The sequence below is a fragment of the Mytilus californianus genome, unplaced genomic scaffold (genome assembly GCF_021869535.1).
Source record: "Mytilus californianus isolate M0D057914Y unplaced genomic scaffold, xbMytCali1.0.p SCAF_15, whole genome shotgun sequence".
Lineage (NCBI taxonomy): Eukaryota > Metazoa > Mollusca > Bivalvia > Mytilida > Mytilidae > Mytilus > Mytilus californianus.
This window is the reverse complement of record NW_026262637.1, coordinates 21896427-21906955: the sequence shown is the minus strand read 5'-3', so window position 1 is coordinate 21906955 and position 10529 is coordinate 21896427. Positions and strand designations below refer to the sequence as shown.

The window sequence follows — 10529 nt, the reverse complement described above, 5'->3', positions numbered from 1 at the left end:
ATTCACTTGGACAACAACCCACATTAAATTCAGGAAAAGGGACTATTTCTGATACACATGTCCTTGCTATTTGCATAATTATGTCTTTGTCTATAGAGTGTCTATTTGCCATTTTGGTTTTCTTTGTTGAAATAGTTATTTTTTTTATAGTGATTAAGATTATAACACAATGTTGACCGCTGTACCCCAATTTTTGACAGTTTTACCTATTGTGTCTGTTTGTTTTGCTCACACATTGTTGTCAATAAAGTGTAATTCTATGCGACTGTCATACAAGTGAGAGGTTTAGCTAGCTATAAAACCAGGTTCAATCCACAATTTTCTACATAAGGAAATGTCTGTACCAAGTCAGGAATGTGACATTTGTTTTCCATTCGTTTGATGTGTTTGAGCTTTTGATTTATTTTGCAATTTGTTAAAGGACTTTCCGTTTTGAATTTTCCTTGGAGTTCGGTATTTTGCTATTTTACTTTTTAAGAATATTCAGGGAAAAAACTGAATTTATTTTTCTGTATTTTATTTTGTTACAAAAACTATGGTTTACCAATGTTTTGTTTACATAAATAAATATGCAATGAATATGGGATTTACGATATATTCAAGATGGTTAAAATGTATATCATTAACAAAATAGTTTGAAGTGCAATGTGATTTGAAATTATATCACTACAAATGCTTTATGCAAAACTGTTATTTCCGTTGAAATGATTATAAAAAAAATAAAATTAAGATGAAAATGACATTAGACGAAAGAATTTCAATTTGTGGACTGCTAGTAAATTAAAGGAAACCATTCTAATCTGCTAATCTAACCATTGCCTCAAAATATCAGTGAAAGTGGTCTACTACAAAAGCTTACATAGGGCAATAGGGAAATACTATCATATTGCCAATAATGACAGCAACAACATTGTACAAAGACATAAGTTTATTTGACGAAAAAATCATAAAATTATAATAACATTAACAAATAAAGGTTGTTATAATAAATGCTGCGTTTTAATTTTTCATAAATAAAAAGAGTTGAAAGCATGAAAATAAATAAGCACATTCCAAATATGATAAAATAATATAATAAAGAGTCTTCTAAAATAGTATATCAATGTACAAATTGACAATAAAAATTCCATACAATAATAATTATATTTAATCGAACACGAAAGACATATACATGTCCCAAATTTAAACAGTTTTTTTTAATACCAGGTACCCGCTGGTAAATATATTAAATCCATTTGTATATTTACAAATGTAAAGTTTTGCTGTCTCGTCCATGTTAAACTAATTTCAATCACCATAACGATTCATCATTTCTGATCGAACACATATAGTGGATTTATAAAATATGTTATAAGGATTGTAATTATCATTAAATGTCACATTATACTTTAAAATAAAGAATCATTTCAGTAATTATATAGTTAGGTAGATTAACCATAAGTAATCTTCTTATTTATTATATAATATTGCACACTGGATTTCAAATGTTCAATGCCGTCATTTACCATTATATTTTAACAGTGTGACAACTAACATATGCCTAATTCTAAATGCGCTCATAAGCATCATATTCGATTCTATTACCAATACATGGGCTTATAAAGAACAAGTACCCGTCTTTTATTAAACCCGGCAAAGTTTTCCAAAATGTGACATTTGGTATAAGCTGTACACCAGAGACTCCTAATACAGCTTTCTTGTATAGAATACCTGAAAAAAGGAAAATTCGATTAAATATTCATATTCTAAATGTGTAAAATGTAATACAACAATTTCAAACTCTTGTCCTCTCATATTTATTTTTATCATTTCACTGCTCTAAGAAAACTCAATAAAGTCGATGGCACATTCTAGAATTTCGGTCCTCCTCGAAGCATCGATGATCATAGACAAATCGTATTAAGAAAAAAACAAGTTGCAGACGTGAGGTTAGATTTTTAACGTGAAGCCAATAATACATGATCGAATTTTTTTTTTAATTTTTACAAAATTGAACCAAACTGACTGCTAATGGACGGATGCTGCAAAAAAAAAAACCTCATCAAAGATGCCAAGCTTTTGGTTTATACGCCAGACGTTTCATCTTCAAAAGATCCATCAGTTATACACTCGAATCAAAAAGGTTAAAAAAAAAGGCCAAATCAAGTACGAAGTTGACAAGCATTGAGGACCCTGAATTCCGAAAGGTTTTGCGAGATACAGCGAAGGCTATTTATTCCTGGGGTAGAAAATCCATAATATTTCGAACAATTCAAAGTTTTGTTAATAGTTGAGTTATATATATATATGACCATATCAATGATATTTGTTGTCAACACAGAAGTGGTGGCTACTCGTCAGAATATGATTTCCGTTCAAACACTTGATATGACTTTCCTTCTTTTTAAAAGGAATTTGTATTTTAGCTTTACTCATTTGATAAACTGGAGTCCGTTAATTAACAATTCGCATGTCTATGCGATAACCCTAGTTCTGTCCATTTAGATGTTGCTTGTGATTTTTTTCACGTGTCTTCTTTAGTTAACCACTGTCCTGTTTTTACCAATTGAATACTTCATTCTTTTGCAACATAAAATAACATTAATGGTACCAATTTTTCCTGGTTAAAGCTAAGTATTGCTCAAAGCAATAATCACAAAAAAGAACTTGGACGAGCTTAACACGAATACAAATATTTAACATTTTTATAACAATAATCACTGTTGGAATCATGTATATTGATACTCACCTACGACTAGATACACGAGTACAATGGATAAAAAAGAAACACATATTATAGTACCAATGCTGAATTTACTTCTGCAGAATCGTTTTGATGCCATGGAAAAGAGGTATTTGTCTTGTAGTTCAGATCTTCTATATTGAAATTGTGGTTTATTAGTGTCCATACATTTCAAAGTTATTGTACTATCTGCAATAGATACGTGAACATAAAAATGTAGCGCTAACATTACGTGTTGATAATATAATTATAATGAATGCATCCTCTCTCTCTTTTTTTAACGGCAGTATTCAACTAACCACCGCAAATGGCTTATCTAGCTTGTTGTTGTAGCGATTACATTTTGATCATGCTTTTCCAAATTATGTGCCGTTTTTATTTCTTTTTTCAGGTTAGTGGTTTTTAAAAATTCTAAAGATTTACTAAAAAATCTTTAATCACAGACTTTACAATTTTTATTTTTTATAACTACTGTTCCTTATGCTTTAATTTCTTTTTCAGATATAATGATGATGTCATGTTCCTCCATAACCCACAGTCTAGTGAGTGCTTAAATCTCATATATCCCACGGAACTTGAAATTTAGGATAATACAAAACTAGAAGGTCTACTTCATTTTTCGATCTTTTCCTCGATATTTACTCAAAAAGACGACTTCAAATAAGAATCAATGACAAACCGTATGATTTCTACTTTCCATTTGTAAACTTCCCATTTCGAAGCAGTAACATACCCTCTGTCCCGTCGTATGGCGTTTTCGTGTCTTAATTAGTACTTTGAGCTCGAGTATGTTCACACTAAACGGACTTCATTAACGGGGATGTGCTCCATTGACAAAAAACTGATCCAAGAGAGTTATGAGGAAGAAAGAATGAAAACGACAATACATAGGTTTTACGTTCACCATCAGGAATTTGTTGACTGATACGATGTGTCTGTGTAGTAACTCACTAACGATATGTTTTCGCGGTCTTAAATCTTTTGATACCCTATCGTCATTTCATCTGTAATTTTACGGATCGTATCCTATTTCCGATTGGGACATTTTGACTGGGTGTGCATTCGTATGGTGATGCATGCAATGTATAGTGGGAGACACTTACCCTGTCAACGCACCCAGTGTTGCTGCTTTGGAGTTCATGCGATTCCCTCCGTTATAGGCTATTACCTCTGATTTGTTACTTCTTAATCGATTGAAAATCTCAATATTAATCATTGATGAGTTTCATTTCAAGTATTTAAAGTATTTTAATTAGATTTTTTCGTATTCAAGAGAGGCAAATAATACCAAAGGGATATTCAAACTAACAAGGCGAAAATAAACTGATAACGCCATGGCAAAAATAAAAAGGAAAAAGCCCAAAAGGCAGAAATGTTGCTTCATAAAAATGAAATGTTTGCAATGGCCATGGACGTTGATGTCACACACGACCTTCACTGTCAACCTCTAAATGTATAAACTCCCCAAGCTTATAGTTTGGTACGCCATGCGGTTCGGCTAATAAGTAATCAAATGAAGCAAACCTAACTATACCTGTTGTATCCTTTATCTAATGTCCAATGAAATAGATGCGACCGACCGTGTTAGCTTGTCATCTAATTTTAGAAATGAGAAATCCCTTAATCCACTCTCACTGCATTTTAGCCTGAGTAACACCACGACTTTCACTGTGGCGAAATAACAGCAGACCATTCAAGTTCACATGTATGCACCTCCGTTTTTGGTGTTTTTGGTATTTATATTCAATCTTTAGTTTTTCTATTTAGTGTTTTTGGACTGTTTTTTCGCTTCATTTTTTCTCGCTTTGGAATGTGATGGTCATGATGTGTGTCCTTCATCTAGGCTTATGACTTTGACTGAACTTTAGTATCCTTTCATACTTTTTTGGATATTCGTATGACTTGAAATGCTATAGGTATCATAGAAGGAAACGCCTTCGTAGATCTATGTATTGTAACTGTTCCTCCCTATCATCGTGCATTTTCTTTCCTATCGTAATTGGTAATGGATTATCGAATGCCTGCATGTGCAAAACTTTCAGTAATTTGAAGTGTTCGGATAAGGGCCATCAAATCTAAACGACCAAAACATGATTTAGTTTAAAACACTGCAAGCCATCAGATCAAAAGAAAACCGGTCATTCATACTTTACTTGGCCTTTTTTTTTTTAACTTTTCTGACTCGAGCGTCACTGATGTGTCTTTTGTAGACCAAACGCGCGTCTGGCGTACAAAATTTCAATCCTGGTATCTATTGTGAGTTTATTCACATCACTTAACGAGTGGTCAAAGAATCTGTTATTTTGTATTTATAAATTTTAAACTTAAGACATGTAACTTTACCAATGTTTGCTCTTTCTCATAAATACCGAGTGCTTGGCCATGATGAGAAGCAGCAAAACAGTTTTTAAATTCGTTTGGTTGAAGCCACGACACCCCCACTCACATGGAATGCTGCAGTATACATTTGTAAATGTGTATCACAAAACCATTGCGACGATGACATACATTAGAGTAGAATTGAACCGTTTAGAGACATCTTTATTGAAGTTATTGAAACTAATCCAGGAAACGTATAATTACTTCTAAAATACAATACCTTTTTTCACTGATGTCTGTAACACATTATAATCGATCCTGTAGTAGTCACCATTACTTAATATTTCTACTCTTACATCAGAAAAATCACCGATATTTTCGAATTTAGAATTCAGTAAGTCTTCCTTGCACAACGCACTTGTATTACAAAATGGATTCACATTGTTGAGCATGTAGCATGGGTTGTAATAAAATCGTGTTGAATTATTTTTGTCGTAAGTAATAAAAGTTTGATTACTGTTGTCTTTCAATACAGATTTAAGATCTATATTGTCTTTATAATCGCCACCAATGTACCAGTAACATTTAGGTTTCACTATTTCAGAAAAGCATACACGAAAAAAAGGTGCAATAATGACAATATTTAACACATTTTTCAAATATAAATAATCCATGGGAATAATTGAATGTTTTGTTTACATTCATTCGGAACTCTTCGGTTCTATTTTTAGAAGAATGGTCAAAAACCTAATACAACGTGAAACAGAACGGGCCTTTGATCATTTTTCATTCAATCGAATAAAACTGCTTAAAAAACTAGTATTAAACAATATCTATCTATTCGCTACATGCGTGTGAGTGTGTGTGAAAAAAAGGAATTATGGGGAATCATATGCAGTAACCAAATGACAAAAATAGCCAGAAGACATTATATAAGTTATCTTATCTTTGATTAGAATCTGTTTTCAGAGTGTTTTTTTTTTCATTCGTGGACAATAAGATTGTTTTAGGATAGGATTTTCAGAGCTTTTATTGATAATAATTTTCTCTTGTTGCGGGAAATGAGTTGTGTCCTGATGTTGCGTAAACACACTAACAATCAATCAAGCAAGCTTCTTTTGTCTCAAAACTTAAACAGACTGTAGAACATGTGGTTCAATCTAGTTCGGACTAAATGAACGTTAACATATTCAATGCAATTTTAACCAAAAAGCGATAAAAAAAGTTTGTAGTCAGCATGCAGAATGACTAAATTTGAAATAAAGCTAAAATGCTAATTACTTTTTGAAAGTATTTAATTTCACAAGAAACAATTTGAGAAACGTTTTGATGTTAAAAAAACATTTCGTGTAATTTTTTTTTATATTGATTATTTAGTAAATCTGCTTTGAAGAAACTCTAAAAAAATGAAAACAACAAGTTTTAAATTTCATGCGTCCGAAGCGCTTTTCTGCATTTACCTTCACCTAGAATGCTCAAAGCCGAATATTTGAAAGCCAAAGGATGTGTAAGAACCGAAACAGTTGAAGAACTATATGACCAAAAATGGACCTAAAAATTAGCCATATCCATCTAAGGTCAACTTTGCCTAAGGGAGTTGAAACCTTAGCTTCTTTAGAATTTCAAAATTTATTTATAAACGGACAATTTTAGAAAGGTTTGTTATAAATCATGTTAGTACCTAAGTACTGACTACTGAGCTAATGATACCCTCGGTGACTGATAGTCCACCAGTAAAAAATTGAAACAACAAGTTATAAATTTCATGCTTCCGAGGCGCCTTCTGGATTTACCTTCATCAAGAACGCGCAAACCGATTATTTGGAATCCAAGGATGTATAAGAACTGAAGCTTCCCATAAAAGAGAGGCCAAAGATACCAAAGGGACATTCAAACTCACAAGTATAAAATAAACTGACATTGGTATGGCTAAAAAAAGAAAAAGACCAACAGACAAATAACAGTACACAAAACACAACATAGAAAACAAAAGACTCAGCAACACTAACCCCACCAAAAAGGGGGGGTGATCTCAGGTGCTAACCAGGTGGCATCCGTCGTGTTACTCATGTCAGTACAAACCCGGTAACAAGTCTAATTTCGGTAGGTCACATTCGGGGAAAAGGGGACGGGATTGTAGTTACGACAATTGAAACATATCCGACGCATCTGTGAAACGAATATTCCACAACGTTCAATCAACTAATGATGGCGTCCGTAGGGATAATTTCAACTTCACCAATGTTCTTTAAATAAAGGCAACAGTAGTATACCGCTGTTCGAAATTCATAAATCGATTGAGAAAAAAAAACAAATCCGGGTTACAAACTAAAACTGAGGGAAACACATCAAATATAAGAGGAGAACTACGACACAACAGAAACACAACATTAAAATGTAACACACACAGGAACGAACTATAATATAATAATGGCCATTTTCCTGACTTGGTACAGGATAGATAGGCGAAAAGTACCAAAGGGATATTCAAATTCATAAGTCGACGATAAACTAAAAACGCCAAGGCAAACCCGAAAAACGACAAAAAAGACAAACAACAGTCTACAAAAAAACAGCACGAGAAACTAAAGACTGAGAAACACGAACTCCAACAAAATCCTGAGATGATCTCAGGTGCTCAAGTAAATATGTTGTATCTCGATTGTACCACTTTTTGAAAATTAAGAGTTATGATTGTCTCACAAAGAATCTTCTAATAGTCTAACTTGTGTTTATTTGATAAACAAAACATGAAGTTGTGTGTTTGACAAATAGCAATGAAAGTTCACAGGTGACACAGTGGCGAAAGAATAGCAAACCATTTCAGATCGCATGAATTTACCTCCGTTTTTTGTGGTTTTTTATTGTTATACACAATCTTTTGTTTTTCTATTCAGTGTTTGAGGGCTGTTGTTCGTTTCGTTTTTTTTTCTCTTTTAGCAATGTTTTGGTCATGATGTTGTGTGACTGTCTTTCATCTCTGCTTATGATTTTGACTGAACTTAAGTATCCTTTTATAATCGTTTAGATATTCGTATTTCTTGAAATGCTATACGTAGCACAGAAAAAAACCGCTTAGTATATGTTTTATTACTGTTCCCTCTGTATCGTCGTACAATTTCTTTGATATCGCTATTGTTAACGGGTTATTGAATACCCCAGTATGCAAAACTAACAGTAACCTGAAGTTTTAGGAAAAGTGTCATCAACTTTAATCGATTAATAGCAATGAAAGTGAATATTTACCTGAACAATATGATGAATATAAAAAATAAATAACTTATATTAGTTTATACTGTAATGATATCATAATGAAAATAACACTATCCGAAGTGAATGTAAACAGAGTATGTTTTTAAAAGACCTAAACATGTGAAGAGCTATATGATCAAGAGTTAATGTTAATTTAGCCTGAGGGTGTTAGAACATAAGTTTCTTAAAAACTTCTTGATTTATTAACAGAAAATAACTGCGAAGTTTTAATGAAAGCATTTGTATTAACCTTAATGATTAAAAAAAATAGTATAAACATTTAAAACGGAGACTAGTTTGTGTATCCTTTAATAATATCTTTATTTAAATGGAAAGCATAGCATTATTCATTCAAGATACAAAGAGTCTTTTCAGATTATAATGACATTCCTTATCGAAACTGAACAAAACAGAAAAGCAGTATCAAACTGCCAAGGAAGCTAAAAAATATCAAGTGAAGTTGATTCGGGTCACCTTCACACTAACGATGAGTTCTATAAAGGCATTGGAGAAACAGGAGGTACAAATAAAAATTACAATTTATAAGTTACATCCAAAGCGCTCTACAGGATTTACCTTCATCAAGAACGCTCTAATCCTTACAGGCAGGATGTGCAAATACGTAGACACATTAGCAGCTTTATGACAAAAATTGACCTAAAAAGAATAGTCAAATTTAGCTAAAGTCAACTTTGACAGAAGGGGTTTGAACCTTATTTTCTTTTTAACTTCTTAATTTATCAACGGTGAATTTAAGACACAAATAAAATAATTCATGTCAGTACCGAAGCACTGACTTCTGGGCTGATGGCAACGTCCAACAGCAGCGTTAATGACTAACTAGTAAATTATAATAATACTCTATAAATTTCGTGCGTCCGATTTCATTGATTTACCTTCAGCAGGAACGTTCAAACCTAACATTTGATAGCCAGGGATGTATAGATAAGTAAATGAGAACTTTATGACAAAATGGGACCAAAAAAGAATAGCTCAAATTCAGGTACGGTCAACTGTACCCGAGGGAGTATTTTCTTAAAAATAATAATTATAATATCCTTTAAAAATATATAATGTAATCTGCACAAATGCGATCGGACCATTCTGTTGTCCAATATAATGGATATTAAGAGTTCTGCTCGTACCACAAATGTGTTTTCTCAATAAAATAAAAGGTGAATGATACGAAGGGGACATTAAAAACTCGAGAAAAACCGACAATGTTAGTGCCAAAAAAAAAACCCAAAGAAACGAAAGACGAAGAAATGACAAACAAGTTCACAAACTTGTCAAAACTTTTTCTAAATTTTCTAAATTTTATCATCGCTACAAGGACACCATTCGTAAATATAAACCAACGTGCAGACATAATATATGTTCAGGTATATCACCTCCCATTTTTATGGTAATGTGTCGTTATTCACCTCAAAAGCTAACCAAACCTTTATACAGACTTATTCACAAGGGATATAGTTACGATACTGTTGTCAAGTCATTAAACATGGCATTTTTGGTTTTTATATTGATTCACGCATTTATTCTTAATCCAGATGTTGGCATGATACGGGTTATGTTCTTCTCGTATAATTTTTATGATGGCATGATACTAAATTCCTCACAGGAGGGATTGTGGTTGATTTTCATATGATGAAAACATAATCTTTTAATCAGTTTAAATGAAGTCTGGAGCTAGCAAGTCAGTAACCGCCAGTAGTCCTTTATCAATTTATGTTTATCATTGTCATTTTGCTTAGTTTCCTCTGTTACATATTCTAACATTGGCCTCGGACTTCTTTTAAACTGATTTTACTGTGCGTTTTACTATGTGTTTGTTTACTACACATTCGCTAGAGGTATAGGGGGAGGGTTGGGATCTCACAAAACATGTTTAAAAAACCGCATTTATGCGCCTGTTCCAAGTCAGGAACCTCTAGTCATTGTTCGTCTTGTGTGTGTTTTGTAAATGTTGGTTCATTTGTATCTTTCGGAGTTTAGAAGCATCCATTTCGCTGAACTAGTATACATTATTGTTAAGGGGCCAGCTGAAACCCGCCTCCGGGTGTGAGATTGTCTTGCTGCATTGAAGACCCGTTGGTGGCCTTGGGCTGTTTTCTGCATTTTGGTCGGGTTGTTGTCTTTATGACAAGGAATAGATTATGGTTAGTATAATGCCATATCTGTAGTCATCTGTGCAACATATATTCTATAACAGTCAACCAACTCTTTTTTGCGTCCA

At 32.9% G+C, this 10529-nt stretch overlaps 1 long non-coding RNA gene across 1 annotated transcript; it reads right to left on the bottom strand.

Moving 5' to 3' along the window:
- Positions 1–500: 500 nt before the first annotated feature.
- LOC127725667 (uncharacterized) lies at positions 501–5897 on the bottom strand. The gene is made up of 3 exons (XR_007993096.1): positions 5322–5897; positions 2729–2911; positions 501–1710 (listed from the first exon to the last, which is right to left on the bottom strand). It is a non-coding gene; the product is annotated as an uncharacterized LOC127725667 (long non-coding RNA).
- Between the last annotated feature and the right edge of the window lie 4632 nt (positions 5898–10529).